Source organism: Agelaius phoeniceus, unplaced genomic scaffold (genome assembly GCF_051311805.1).
Source record: "Agelaius phoeniceus isolate bAgePho1 unplaced genomic scaffold, bAgePho1.hap1 Scaffold_296, whole genome shotgun sequence".
NCBI lineage: Eukaryota > Metazoa > Chordata > Aves > Passeriformes > Icteridae > Agelaius > Agelaius phoeniceus.
The window spans coordinates 6,011-21,042 of record NW_027509928.1 but is presented as its reverse complement, the minus strand read 5'-3'; the positions used below and the strand labels follow the sequence as shown (position 1 = coordinate 21,042).

At 50.7% G+C, this 15,032-nt stretch overlaps 3 long non-coding RNA genes across 6 annotated transcripts; all 3 read left to right on the top strand.

Moving 5' to 3' along the window:
* The first annotated feature begins 514 nt into the window (after positions 1–514).
* On the top strand, positions 515–3,348 carry LOC143693127 (uncharacterized). The gene is made up of 5 exons (XR_013180627.1): positions 515–1,653; positions 1,728–1,769; positions 1,868–2,042; positions 2,126–2,206; positions 2,284–3,348. It is a non-coding gene; the product is annotated as an uncharacterized LOC143693127 (long non-coding RNA).
* A 276-nt stretch (positions 3,349–3,624) lies between these two features.
* Positions 3,625–12,073, top strand: LOC129119993 (uncharacterized). 4 transcript variants are annotated; one of them, XR_013180618.1, is made up of 9 exons: positions 3,625–3,731; positions 3,815–3,896; positions 5,623–6,742; positions 6,820–7,874; positions 7,973–8,014; positions 8,110–8,153; positions 8,255–8,298; positions 8,380–8,420; positions 8,502–12,073. It is a non-coding gene; the product is annotated as an uncharacterized LOC129119993 (long non-coding RNA). The 4 variants fall into 4 exon arrangements; XR_013180619.1 differs by having other exon boundaries at positions 6,820–8,014; positions 8,502–8,880; positions 10,038–12,073; XR_013180616.1 differs by having other exon boundaries at positions 6,820–8,014.
* LOC143693125 (uncharacterized) lies at positions 5,002–5,402 on the top strand. Its single transcript, XR_013180620.1, has 3 exons — positions 5,002–5,065; positions 5,144–5,185; positions 5,268–5,402. It is a non-coding gene; the product is annotated as an uncharacterized LOC143693125 (long non-coding RNA).
* Positions 12,074–15,032: the final 2,959 nt, after the last annotated feature.

Sequence of the window (15,032 nt, the reverse complement as noted above, 5' to 3'; positions counted from 1 at the left end):
AAAAGAAAGCACTGTTATTTTTCTGAAGAGTTTTCTTCTATAACAAGCCCTTTACTCCCCTTGACTTCAAGTCAGAGGAGCCAAACAGCAGCAGCTGCTCTGAGGGTTTTTATACCCGGTGGGATCAGCCCCCTCCCTTTTCCCGGGTGCCACGGGAACGAGAGGCGGGCACCATCAGGGGTATATTAACCCCAGCCTTTGCTCAGGGCCTTCATTCCCCCTCTGGGAGGTGCTGGGATAAAAGCTCTCCTCTCATTTCAGTCAAGAGGCTCTTTCAGCTTATTTCAGCTTGTTTTCAGCAGGTGTTTCTGGGTATCTAAAGCAACAGAGGCTTTGAAGATACTGTGAAGAAAACAGCATAGAATACAGGGCGTATTTAAGTTCATGATTTTGGGTTTTGTGTTTAGGGGTGGTGAAGTGCATTTGTAATTTCTGGTTTTGTTCTGATTTTGTTTTGTATTTTTTTTTTTTAGGAGGAGTGCAGCTTCCAGAGGCTCCAGGTTGTGTTAATTACAACACTTTTTTCAGCAGATTCGTTGTGTCACAGGAGGGATCTGCCCAGCGTCCAAGATGATGTTTGAGATTGAGGCTTCAGGTGAGTTGAGGATTGTGACTAGGAGAGGGAGGCTGAGCAGGTATCCAGTTAGGAGTTATTGTTGGGGGGGTGGTTTTGAAGGCAGCAGGGTGAGAAAGGGTGTTTATTTGAGCCCCCCACCCAAGGCCTTTTAGAAGCCGAGCAGAGGCATTCCCACGTCTTACAGCACACAAGGTCATCCACTGCACTCACAGGAATGCCATTTAACTTTGCCTTTCTCTAACCCAGGTGCCACTCACAATAATGGCCATAGCCTTGGAATCAGGATGAAGCAGGAGCCTGAAGGAGCCAGGCACACTCAGGAGAGGGCAAGTAGCTGACTTGCTGGGATTTGGCCCACATACCTCTGTACTCATACTTTGGTTTTGTTTTTCTTTATTGTAGCTGACCGAGAGGCTAACAGGCGATCACGGGGCCCTCCGAGGCAGACTCATTTCAGGCGCAACGTGGATCCACATCACCGATCATCCAAAAGATAAGTCAGGGCCACGGCCTGGAGATGGGATGATGGGAGAGTAGTGGGTTGGGAGTTCCTGGGACAGATTTAAAAATTAGCAGAGGGAAAAGCAATCTTCTCCAAGGGGCCTCTTAGGACAGCTAAAGGGAGAGGCTCTCCTTTTGATGGCAGCTTTCAGGCAGGCAGCGCAGAACAGTTCCGGTCCACGTCGTGTTGTCCGGTGTACCATGTTACCTAGCGTGTCTTTGGGGTCCCTTTTGCCTTTTCCCCTCGAGACCCTCACCACAAGCATAATGTGTTGTTTGTTGTCCCCCTGTTTGTCACGTTCCGTGTCACGGGTGTCTGCACATATTTGTGCCGGAGCTGCTCTGCCCTGCCCTGCCGCATAGCCTGCTGCAACAGGACAAGTCCCATGGACTTGCAGTTTGTGGGGTGTTGCCAGACTCTAGATGATATTCCTAGATAGACAGAAGATATTTGGAGCTGTGAAGTTATCCCACAGCCCTTTGACTTTTGTCCTCACTTTCTTTCAGACGCAGAAGGATAAAATCCAGGGAAAAATCCATCCACCCATCCTGAGTGAGGAGGTTCCCCCGAGCAGGTCAGTCACCGTTTGTCTCTGCAGGGGGAGTGTAAAGTGTGACTTTGTTACAGCACTGTTCTTTTTCTTTTCAGGAGGTAAAGCTGGATATCAGCAGTCAAGATGAGGTGGGCAAGGTGAGCATTGAGTAGCGTACAGAAGCAGTTAGTTGTTATTGCTCCAGTCTCACTTTCCGGTGCAACTCTAAGCATCCGTTCCTGTTTCTGCGCTTTAGGCAATCCACTCGGAGTACGCCGAGCCCCAGTCACCAACCGGCAGACGCACCGGGTGTGCCGCTCTCTCGAGCCCTGCGGAAGAATCATGGGACTCGTTGATGAAGCCTCTGCCTTTTCTATATAAAGGTGTCACCAGGGTAGCCTTGGGCACGGGCCGAGGAGTCAGGAGTCACGGTGAGTCGGGGAAGTAGGGAGGAGGAGCTAGGGTCCACTCAGGTTTCAGCAATGCCACATGACCTCGTCTCCTTTTAACCCAGGCTTACCCCGTGACAATGGCATCAACCTCGGAGCGCAGCCGAAGGGTGCGGCCCCAGGAGCCAGGCATTCTTAGGAGAACGGTGAGTAGCAGAATTGTTGGGTTTTGGCCAGTGTGCTGCAAACATCATGCATTTATATTTGGATTTCTTTCATGTAGTTGACTAAGAAACAACAGGGAGTTGTTGAACAACAGTGCCAGCAGGAACTTCCCAGATGTTGAGGCTGCCTTCTTTTGCACCTGACACGGATAGGCATCCCCAGATGTCCGAGAGATAAGTAGAGGGCTACAACCCACAGAGGGGATGAAAGCGGGGCGCAGGGTAGGGACCCACCGGGAGGGGTTTTTGAGTCTTCTTTGGAGATGGGGGTGTCCATGAAGCGGACACCTTAGGCCCCATAAAAGGAAAGCCTGACTTTTCATCACAGCGCTGAGGTGTGCAGGGCAGAGCAGTCCCGGTGTGTATCGTGTCCCTTGTCTTTTGTGTATTATGTGTTGTTTGCATATGTCATGTCTTTTACCTTAGGCCTTGGTGGGGCCTGTCAGAAACCCTGGCATCATTGTTAGCATCTGTGATCTCTGCATTCCTTGGCCTGGCACCCATGCCATAGAACTTTTGACTCGGGAGCTCAGACAGGCATCAGACTCTCTTGTCTCTTTAGAAGCATCCGGTCAGCTGTCTTTTCAGGTCTTGTTCTGAGCTGTATGGACAGCTATGTCCCGCCAGGATCCATTATGGCGGACTAGGACGCGAAAGAACATGAGGGCAGGTAGAGGCTTCTGGCTGTATGATTCTTGGGCATCCATCTTTGCAGTTCTTGGAATAAATCATTCAGTTAGCATCTTCTTCCTCCAGGTTTCTCTGAGCCTCATCAGCTCACCATCGGTCTCACCTCGGTCATCTCCTTTTGCATCTTCTCAGTCCTCGCAGCCATTTTCCTTGCCAGGAGATTTCTGTCCGTGTCGTGTTCCCGTTGTTTGTCACGTCCCGTCCCGTGTCACGGGTGTCAGCACACACATTTGTGCCGGAGCTGCTCTGCCCTGCCACATAGCCTGGTGCAATAGGAGAAGTCCCGGGGACTTGAAGTTTGTAATGCGGGGTGTAGTTGGACTCTAGATGGACACAAGATATCTGGAGCTCTTAAGTTATCCTGCAACAGTTTGACTCTTGTCCTAACCTTTTTTCAGATTCAGATGGATTAAATGTGTGGCAGAGGGCCCCATCCCGGGTGAGTGGTTTCCCCTGAGCAGGTGAGGCACCGTTTGTCTCTGCAACAGAAGTGTATGTGGTGACTCTGTTACAGCTCTGTTCTTTCTTTCTTTTTAGGAACTAAGTCTGGATACCAGCAGTCAAGGTGAGCAGTGGAGAGAAGTAGCTGTTATTGCTCCAGTCTCAGTTTCTGGTGCTGCTCTAAGCTTCCATTCTCTTTTTTGTGCTTTAGGCAATCCACTTGGAGCCTGCCAAGCCCCCGTCACCAGCCGGCCGATGCACCGGATTCCCTGCACGTGTGAGCCCTGCGGATGCATTACAGGACCTGGTGATGAAACCCTGAACTCTATTTAAAGGTGCCATCCAGGTGGCCTTCAGCAGCTGCCGAGGAGTTGCAGTGAGTAGGCGAAGTAGGGAGGAGGAGCCAGGTTCCACTCAGGTTTCAGCCATGCCAAATCACCTCCTCTCCTCTTAACCCAGGCACCCCCTGTGACGACAGCCTCGGTCTCCGAGCGTGCCCGAAGCGTGCGGCCCGAGCAGCTGAGCATTCTTAGGAGCATGGGTGAGTAGCAGACTTGTGGGGTTTTGGCCGATGGGCTGCCAAGATCGGGCACTGATGTTTGGTTTTCTTTAATACAGCTGTCTAAGAGACAACAGCCCGGTGACAGCAGGACCTTCCCAGCTGACGAAGTGGCCTTTCTTCGCACCGGAGACCGGCATCCCCAGATGTCCGAGAGATAAGTAGAGGGCCACGACCCACAGAGGGAATGAAAGCAGGGTGCTGGTTTGGGAATTACTGGGAGGGGTTTTTGAGTCTGCTTTGGAGGTGGGGGGTGTCCATGAAGCGGCACCTTAGGCCCCATAAAAGGAAAGCCTGACTTTTCATCACAGCGCTGAGGTGTGCAGGGCAGAGCAGTCCCGGTGTGTATCGTGTCCCTTGTCTTTTGTGTATTATGTGTTGTTTGCATATGTCATGTCTTTTACCTTAGGCCTTGGTGGGGCCTGTCAGAAACCCTGGCATCATTGTTAGCATCTGTGATCTCTGCATTCCTTGGCCTGGCACCCATGCCATAGAACTTTTGACTCGGGAGCTCAGACAGGCATCAGACTCTCTTGTCTCTTTAGAAGCATCCGGTCAGCTGTCTTTTCAGGTCTTGTTCTGAGCTGTATGGACAGCTATGTCCCGCCAGGATCCATTAAGGCAGACTTGGACTTGTAAGAACGTGAGGGCAGGTAGAGGCTTCTGACCGTAGGATTCTCGGGCATCCATCTTTGCAGTTCTTGGAATAAATCATTCAGTTAGCATCTTCTTCCTTCAGTGTTTTCTGAGCCTTGTCAGCTTGCCATCGGTCTCACCTCGGTCATCTCATTTGGCATCTTCTCAGTCCTTGCAGTCATCCTTCTTGCCCAGAGATTTCTGTCTGTGTTGTGTGCCCATTGTTTGTCACGTCCTGTCTGTCCCGTGTCACGGGTGTCAGCACACACATTTGTGCCGGAGCTGCTCTGCCCTGCCGCATAGCCTGGTGTAATAGGAGAAGCCCCGGGGAGTTGAAGGTTGTAATGTGGGCTGTACTTGGACTCTAGATGCTATTCCTATGTTGACCTAAGGTGTTTGTATCTTTTGAGTTATCCTGCAGGTGTTTGACATATGTTCTAACTTTCTTTCAGGTGCAGATGCATTGCATCCATGGCAGAGCACCCCATCCCGGGTGAGGGGGTTCCCCATAGCAGGTCAGTCACCATTTGTCTGTGCAGGGGGAGTGTCAAGTGTGACCCTATTACAGCGCTGTTTTTGGTCTTTATTTTTAGGAAGTATAGCTGGATCTCAGCAGTCAAGTTCAAAAGGGTAAGGTGAGCAGTAGCCTTTCTTGTTGCTGAGGTCTGAATTCCAAGGGGGCAAGTCTAAGTCTCCATTCTCGTTTTTGTGCCTTAGGCAATCCACTCGGAGCACGCCAAGCTCCCATCCCCACCCGGCCGACGGACCGAATTTTTCACCCTGATGAGCCCTGTCTTCCGGGTAGCAGTCAGGAACCACCGAGGAGTTGCGGTGAGTCAGGGAAGTAGGGAGGAGGACCAAGGGTCCAGTCAGTTTTCAGCAATGCCACATCGCCTCCTGTCTTCTTAACCCAGGTGTACCCCACGCCGACGGCGTTGACCTCCGAGCGTTCCTGAAGCGTGCCACCTGAGGAGCCGGGCCTTCTTAGGAGAAGGGTGAGTAGCAGACTTGTGGGGTTTTGGCCGACGGGCTGCCAAGATCAGGCACTGATGTTTCGTTTTCTTTAATATAGCTGTCTAAGAGACACCAGCCCGGTGCCAGCAGGACCTTCCCAGCCGGCGAGGCGGCCTTTCTTCGCACCCAACACGGACCGGCATCCCCAGATGTCCGAGAGATAAGTAGAGGGCTCCGACCCACAGAGGGGATGAAAGCAAGGTGCTGGGTTGGGACTCCTGGGATCGGGGAGGGGAGGTCTTGAGTTGGCTCTGGAGATGAGAGTAGCCAAGAATTGGCCCCTTAGGCCCCCTAAAAGCAAAGTCTCACTTTGGATCACAGTGCTGAGGTGCACAGGGCAGAGCAGTCCCGGTGTGTATCGTGTCACTTGTCTACCGTGCGTTATGTCTTGGTTGGGTGTCTCATGTCTTTTATCTTAGCCCTTTGAGGGGCCTATCAGAAACCTCGGCAGTATTCTTAGCAGCCACGATCTCCACGTTTCTTTGGCCCGGCACCCAGGCCATAAAACTTTTGACTCGGGAGCTCAGACAGGCATCAGAATTGCAACTCTTTGTAAGCATCCAGTCAGATGTCTTTTCAGGTCTTGTTCTGAGCTGTATGGACAGCTGCACCCTGCAAGGTTCTCCTATGGTGGATTAGGACTTGTAAGAATGTGAGGGCAGGTAGAGGCTTCTGACCGTAGGGCTCCTGTGTATTCATCTTTGCAGTTCTTGGACTAAAACGTTCAGTTTAGCATCTTCCTTCTCCAGGGCACTCTGAGCCTTATCAGCTCGCCATCGGTCTGTCTTACCTTGGTCATCTCATTTGGCATCTTCTCAGTCCTCGCAGTCATCCTTCTTGCCTAGAGATTTCTGTCTGTGTCTTGTGCCCATTGTTTGTCGTGTCCCGTGTCACGGGTGTCAGCACACACATTTGTGCCGGAGCTGCTCTGCCCTGCCGCATAGCCTAGTGTAATAGGAGAAGCCCCGGGGAGTTGAAAGTTGTAATGTGGGCTGTACTTGGACTCTAGATGCTATTCCTAGGTTGACATAAGGTGTTTGCAGCTTTTGAGTTATCGTGCATGTGTTTGACATATGTTCTACCTTTCTTTCAGGTGCAGATGAATTTTCAGGTGCAGATGAATTACATCTGTGGCAGAGGGTTATGGTTACGAGGTGCCAGGCCTTCTTAGGAGAACGGTGAGTAGCAGACTTGTGTGGTTTTGGCCGATGTGGTGCCAAGGTCAGGTGTTGATGTTTGGTTTTCTTTAATATAGCTGTCTAAGAGACAACAGCCCGGTGACAGCACAACTTCCCAGCCGGCGAGGCGGCCTTTCTTCGCACCCGACACGGACCGGCATCCCCAGATGTCCGAGAGATAAGTAGAGGGCCACGACCCACAGAGGGAATGAAAGCGAGGTGCTGGGTCGGCACTCCTGGGATGGGGGAGGTTTTGAGTTGGCTATGGAGACGAGGGTAGCCAAGAAGTGGCCCCTTAGGCCCCCTAAAAGCAAAATCTCACTTTTGATCACCGTGCTGAGGTGAGCAGGGCAGAGCAGTCCCGGTGTATATTGTGTCACTTGTCTGTTGTGCATTATGTCTTGTTTAGCTGTCTCATGTCTTTTATCTTAGCCCTTTGAGGGGCCTACCAGAAACCTTGGCACCAGTCTTAGCATCTGTGCTCTCAGCGTTCCTTGGCCTGGCACCCATGCCATAGAACTTTTGACTCGGGAGCTCAGACTCTCATCTCTTTTTATAAGCATCCAGTCAGCTGTTTTTTCAGGTCTTGTTCTGAGCTGTATGGACAGCTATACCCCGCCAGGATCCATTATGGCGGACTAGGACTTGTAAGAATGTGAGGGCAGGTACAGGCTTCTGGCCGTAGGATTCTTGGGCATCCATCTTTGCAGTTCTTGGAATAAATCATTCAGTTAGCATCTTTTACCTCCAGTGTTCTCTGAGCCTCATCAGCCCACCATCAGTTTCACCTCGGTCATCTCCTTTTGCATTCTCTCAGTCCTCACAGCCATTTTCCTTGCCAGGAGATTTCTGTCCATGTCGCGTCCCCGTCGTCTGTCACGTCCCGTGTCACGGGTGTCAGCACACACATTTGTGCCGGAGCTGCGCTGCCCTGCCGCGTAGCCCGGTGCAATAGGAGAAGTCCCGGGGACTTGAAGTTTGTAATGTGGGGTGTAGTTGGACTCTAGATGGGATTTGTAGATGGACACAAGATATCTGGAGCTCTTAAGTTATCCTGCAACAGTTTGACTCTTGTCCTAACCTTTTTTCAGATTCAGATGGATTAAATGTGTGCCAGAGGGCCCCATCCCGGGTGAGTGGTTTCCCCCAAGCAGGTGAGGCACTACTTGTTTCTGTAGAGGAAGCATAAATGGTGGCTGTTACAGCATTGTTCTTTGTCTCTCTTTTTAGGAAGTTAAAGCCGAGAGCAGCAGTCAAGGCCAAGTGGGCGAGGTGAGCATTGACTAGTGTACAGAAGCAATTGTTATTGCTGAGGTCTCAGTTTCTGGTGCAGCTTTAAGCATCTCTTTTTTTTTTTTTAATTTTAGGTGGTCCGCTTGCAATCTATCCTAGCCGAGCATATCTGTGCCAGGTGGGTGCGAGCTTAAGGTATCGGTGTGGCATATTTGTCAGATTTGGGAGGTTGTGTTTTCACAGTATCTCAGCATGCTTTTCTGCTTTGTTACTTTGCAGGTGCTGTTGCTGCCCTAGGTACGCCAAGGAACAGAGGAGGGCAGGTGAGTCGGCGTTTAGGCAGGCTGACTCATAGGTGAATGTTATGAAGCAGCATGCTAAGTATGTACCTTTTCTCTTTGCAGGTATCTTCTGGCCAGCCTCCGGAGTCAAATCAAGATTTGAGGTGAGCCGGGGGAGTGGTGCGGAGGAGTCCCGGGGATTACTGTTGTTGAGGGCAATAGTCACCTTTTCTGTTTTGTCTTAGGTACCCTGAGGAGGCTCTTACCCAAAGCTTAGAAACGGCAACACCGAAGCACACGCGGAGAACATCTCAACGTCCACGTGCGACCGAGGATGGATTTTGTCCGCTCCTCTTCCAAAAGCTAAGTGTCGGGGCCAGTGGTTTGGAGAAGGGGAAAAACCTTTACTATCACAGGGGGCAATTTCATGTCAGCTTAGCGGAGAGGTCTGTATCGGGACAGGCTCTCTGGAAGTAAAGGGAGAGGGTTTCTCCTCAGCCTCACCAGAGCCTTTGCCGGGCAGGGCAGTTCCAACCCATCTCCACGTTCTCGGGAACTTTGCGTTGTCCGCCTTCCTCGGCCCGACGTCGTCACGGATCTTTTCCCCGAGGAGCTCGCCTTCAGGTCCGGAGCTACGGCCACGGTCACCCGGCAGTCGGCTTCCTTCTCTAGGCTCGCTGAGCCTCTCGAGCATCCTCTTAACTGCTTTGGCACTAACTTCTTTTAAGGAGTTATGTTTCATCATCACGTGCCATCATCATAGGGCTTTCTTTCCTTTGGCATCATCGGCCTCTGGCTCATCTTGCGCTATGAATCTCGGGTCCATAAGTTGAAAGTGCTAGGCAGTTTACTCGTGTCTCTGTTATGCCATCCGTGTCTATGTTGTGTCATCCGTGTTATGTAGTCTGTGTCTATTGTCTTCCGTGTCATAGGCCTTTGTTACATCTCGATGCTTTACAGGCACTATTTTGTGCCATATAGGCAGTATTTTACTCACATTCCTTCCCAGATATAGCTTATTCTAGCATCTTTACATTTTTACTCTTTGAGACAGGAAAGGATTACAAGATTTTCTCATCCATCTTCCTTCTCACTACCAGCTTTGGTAGTGGTTTTTTTTCCATGCCATTATCTTGGACTTCTAGAGGGAGCGTCTTACACCCTCCTCAAGTGACTGCAGTTGTTCTGTAGGTTCCATCTTCTCAAAGGCTATGGGGCCCAACAATTAATCTTCCACAGAGTTATCTCAAGTCTTGGCTTATATTGTGTGTACCTATGTTGGCTTGTATTGTGTGTAGCTATATTGCATGTACCTTTGTTGGCTTATATTGTATAGGCTTATATTGTATATACTTATATTGCGTGTACCTGTGTTGGCTTGTATTGTGTGTAGCTATATTGCATGTACCTTTGTTGGCTTATATTGTATAGGCTTATATTGTATATACTTATATTGCGTGTACCTCTGTTGGCTTGTATTGTATAGGCTTATATTGTATATACTTATATTGCGTGTACCTGTGTCGGCTTGTATTGTGTCTACTTACACTGTATGTACACTTGCACTGTATGCGTTTGCTTATATTCTATGTACTTATAATATACCACTTATGATTGGAGCTGCCCTGCCCTGGCATGTAGTCATAGTTAGGTAGAACAGTTGTAAAAACTTTACTGTTCATCTGTCTTTTATGGCATATTGGGTAGAAAATTTATTGGTCCAGAGTGGGGAAAATTCCTAGCTGTCAGCCACAAGTTGACCAATTCCTGTCGTCTCACAGGTCCTCGAGGCTACCGATTTCCCCAGAATCTACCATTCGACGTCAAGGAGTGGCAGCCAGAAGACGCGTCGAAGCACGTTCTTCAGCATCTTGAGTAAGGGCCATAGCGAGCCTGTAAGCAGGAAGAGTGTGTGAGCGTGTGTGAGAGCACATGACTGTGTGTGTCTGTGTCCACTCGTCTCTGTGTGTGTGAGCACATGCTGACTAGTTTTAACCTTGTGTATGTGACTTTTGCTTTTCAGGTTTTGTAATTCATTTTTAAATTTAGAATAAAAAATCCCCAGCGGGGGGGGTTTTTTTTTCCCCCCCGGCTGGGTTTTTTTTTCCTCGGTCCCGGTCGGTCTGAGAGGCGACGTTCATCGCCAAAGTTTGGGCACAGACCATCCAGGGACCGGGGTTTTTGTCAGGCAGGAGGATTTTTTGGAGGCTCCCGGGAACCGCGTTCCCGAGGAGCGGCGCGAATGCGTGCCGGGGGTTAGCAGAGCAGTTGAGGTGTGAGTCAGTGTGGGTTTGTGTGTAAGCTGAAGGAGGTGTGTGTGTATGTGTGTGTTGAAGGGTTGTAACCTTATATGACTTTTGCTTTTCAGGTTTTGTAATTCATTTTTAAATTTAGAATAAAAAATCCCCAGCCGGGGGGTTTTTTTTTTTTTCCCCCCGGCTGGGTTTTTTTTTCCCGGGTCCCGGTCGGTCTGCGAGGCAACATTCATCACCAAAGTTTGGGCGCAGACCGTCCAGGGACCGGGGTTTTTGTCAGGCAGGAGGATTTTATTGGAGGCTCCCGGGAACCGCGTTCCCGAGGAGCGGCGCGAATGCGTGCCGGGGGTTAGCAGAGCAGTTGAGGTGTGAGTCAGTGTGGGTTTGTGTGTAAGCTGAAGGAGGTGTGTGTGTGTGTGTGTGTATGTGTGTGTTGAAGGGTTGTAACCTTATATGACTTTTGCTTTTCAGGTTTTGTAATTCATTTTTAAATTTAGAATAAAAAATCCCCAGCCGGGGGGTTTTTTTTTTTTTCCCCCCGGCTGGGTTTTTTTTTCCCGGGTCCCGGTCGGTCTGCGAGGCAACATTCATCACCAAAGTTTGGGCGCAGACCGTCCAGGGACCGGGGTTTTTGTCAGGCAGGAGGATTTTATTGGAGGCTCCCGGGAACCGCGTTCCCGAGGAGCGGCGCGAATGCGTGCCGGGGGTTAGCAGAGCAGTTGAGGTGTGAGTCAGTGTGGGTTTGTGTGTAAGCTGAAGGAGGTGTGTGTGTGTGTGTGTGTATGTGTGTGTTGAAGGGTTGTAACCTTATATGACTTTTGCTTTTCAGGTTTTGTAATTCATTTTTAAATTTAGAATAAAAAATCCCCAGCCGGGGGGTTTTTTTTTTTTTCCCCCCGGCTGGGTTTTTTTTTCCCGGGTCCCGGTCGGTCTGCGAGGCAACATTCATCACCAAAGTTTGGGCGCAGACCGTCCAGGGACCGGGGTTTTTGTCAGGCAGGAGGATTTTTTGGAGGCACCTGGGAACCGTGTTCCTGAGGACCAATGATTGCTGCGGAGTAATTTAGCAGTTGTGATGGCAGTGATGGTGAGTTTGTGTGTAAGCTGAAGGGGGTGTTAGTGGTGATGAGTGTTGTTTTCTGTGTGCTTTTGTTGTTTTGGGTTTCCTGTCACAATAAATCAACATCTAATGAAAATAGAAAAAGGTTATTGCTTTGTGTTAATATGTGTATTGCTCTGTATTGCATTTGCCTTAGCTGCTGCATTTTGCTGTGCTGCTCTGTATTGCTGCTCTGTATTGCTGCTCTGTATTGCTGCTCTGTATTGCTGCTCTGTATTGCTGCTCTGTATTGCTGCTCTGTATTGCATTTGCATTAACTGCTTCATTTTGCTGTATTGCTCTGTATGTAAATTAGACTTTGACTAGTGTGTCTATGCATTGTATCTGCACTTGCACTTGTATACACTGTTTCCATGTATTTTGCTGATGTATAAATAAAAGCATTCTTTCAATAAAGTTGAGTCACCCTTAATAAAGATACCCCCTGCCCTTCCTTTCCCCACCGTGGCTCCTGTCTTTTTTTGGTGTGGTTTTGTCATTTCTTTCCACTGTATTTCTTCCTTTTGCTCCTCACTTTACTGTTCTATTTCTAACTTAACTTCCATCTATCTCTAACCCTTTGTTTCTGTTTTCTTATCACTGTCAATCTAAGTCTTCTTGCTTCTTTTTCTCTCAGTGTTCTCCTTTTCCTTGGTTTGTGTTTTTTTTTCTCTTAGTCTTTTCCTTTTTCACCCCACTCCTAAGTTTTCACTTTCACTCTAATCCTAACCACTTTCCTTTCCCTCTAACTCCTGTCCTTCTTCACTTCTCCCACCCTCCTTTTCCTGTCTCACTCTGTCTTCCTGTTTTATTTTCTTCTGTCTTTTCCTCTCTGTCTCCTCTCCCTCTCTGTCTGCTCCCTCTGTCTGTTCTCTCCTCCTCTCTTCTTTCTCTTTGTCCCTGTTCTCTGCTCTTCTCTCTCTCTATCATCTTTTCTCCTCTCCCTCTATTTTTTCTAACTCTTTGCTTCTCTCTCTTCTCTTTCTCTCCTTCTTCCCCCTCTCTCCTTCTCTTTTCTCTCTCTCTACTTCTCTTTTCTCTCTCTGTCCTTCTCTCTTCTCTCTCTTCTTCTCTCACATCTCTCTCTCTCTCCCTCTCCTTCTCTCTTCTTCTCTCCCTCTCCTTCTCTCTTCTTCTCTCTCTCTCTCTCTCCCTCTCCTTCTCTCTTCTTCTCTCCCTCTCCTTCTCTCTTCTTCTCTCTCTCTCTCTCCTTCTCCTTTCTTGTCTTTCTAACTTTGTTTTCCTTTCTAGCTTTAGATTAGATTAAAAAAGCAGCAGTAAAAACTTTCAGGCTCCCTGGGAGTAAAAAAAAAAAAAAAAGAAATTTAAGAAAACCAAACTACTTACTCCCCGGGAGCGTGAAATTTCCTACTGCTGCACCAGACATATAGTTTTCCTTCTTTTTACTATATACAGTGTATATAGGGATCCCACCTGTCAGCAATCAATAGTAATGAGTAGTCCCCACCCACATACACATCCCACACACCCCGCCCCGGTGGCCGCCACCCCCCCCCCCCCCCCCCCCCCCCCCCCCCCCCCTCACCAGACCCACCCCCTGCAAGCCAGCACCCCACCGCATGCCATTTACACACAAATCATGCAGTCACAGCGCCACCTGCCGTCTACCCGCGAGTACTGCACTCACAGCGCCCCCTGCTGCTTGCCGGCCGGTACTACATGCACAGCGCCCCCTGCCGTTTGCCGGCCGGTACTGCACTCACAGCGCCACCTGGTGTTTGCCAGCCAGTACTACATGCACAGCGCCACCTGCTGCTCGCCGGCCGGTACTGCATGCACAGCGCCCCCTGCCGCTCCCCCCACGTTACTGCACCCGCGGCGCACCCCCAATGACGTCACCGGCGCGACACGCCCCAGAAAGGACCCCAATGCACAGGCGTCCCCCCCAATCGCCCGACCGAAACGCCGCCCCCCACCCCGCGCCCCCCAGACCCCCACGCGCGCCGCCACCGGCCCCACGCGAACCGGAACGCCATTCCAACCCCAGCCGACCCGCGAAAACCGCGCAAAATCCCCCCAAAACCCCAAAAAAAAATCCCAGTCCCGGCGGCCGCCATTTTGCCGCAAATGACGTCACCCCCGCGGCCGCCATCTTGCCTCCCGTACCACGTGACCCCCTCGCGACCGCCATATTGCCCCCCCACACCACGTGACCCCCCTCGCGGCCGCCATTTTGTTGCCGTAAATGACGTCACCTCCACAGCCGCCATTTTGTTGCCGTAAATGACGTCACAGAGCACTCGCCGCCATCTTGTCTCTCGGGTCACGTGACCCCTGGCCGCCGCCATCTTGGTCGCAAATCACGTGACCGACTGGCGGCCGCCATCTTGTCTGCCGTACCACGTGACCCTCTGGGCGCCGCCATGTTGTACGACATCACGTGACCCCATGGGCGCCGCCATCTTGATGACATCACAGAGTCCGCCATCTTGGGTCCCGGGTCACGTGACCGCCGCCATCTTGGTCCCCAGTCACATGACCGCATGGGCGCCGCCATATTGATCCCGAACCACGTGACCGTATGGGCGCCGCCATCTTGATGAGTCATCACGACGTCACGACGGCCGCCATCTTGGTCCCCGATCACGTGACCCCCCTCGCGGCCGCCATCTTGCTGCCGTAAATGACGTCACCCCTACGGCCGCCATTGTGCCGTAAATGACGTCACGGGCCGCCATCTTGCCGTAAATGACGTCACAGAGCACTCGCCGTCATCCCAGCTGTCGAGTCACGTGACCCCCGCCCGCCGCCATGTTGGTCACCAGTCACGTGACTCCATGGGGGCCGCCATCTTGGTTCCGCACCACGTGACCCTATGGGGGCCGCCATCTTGATGACTCATCATGACGTCACACCGGGTTAGGGTTAGGGTTAGGGTTAGGGTTAGGGTTAGGGTTAGGGTTAGGGTTAGGGTTAGGGTTAGGGTTAGGGTTAGGGTTAGGGTTAGGGTTAGGGTTAGGGTTAGGGTTAGGGTTAGGGTTAGGGTTAGGGTTAGGGTTAGGGTTAGGGTTAGGGTTAGGGTTAGGGTTAGGGTTAGGGTTAGGGTTAGGGTTAGGGTTAGGGTTAGGGTTAGGGTTAGGGTTAGGGTTAGGGTTAGGGTTAGGGTTAGGGTTAGGGTTAGGGTTAGGGTTAGGGTTAGGGTTAGGGTTAGGGTTAGGGTTAGGGTTAGGGTTAGGGTTAGGGTTAGGGTTAGGGTTAGGGTTAGGGTTAGGGTTAGGGTTAGGGTTAGGGTTAGGGTTAGGGTTAGGGTTAGGGTTAGGGTTAGGGTTAGGGTTAGGGTTAGGGTTAGGGTTAGGGTTAGGGTTAGGGTTAGGGTTAGGGTTAGGGTTAGGGTTAGGGTTAGGGTTAGGGTTAGGGTTAGGGTTAGGGTTAGGGTTAGGGTTAGGGTTAGGGTTAGGGTT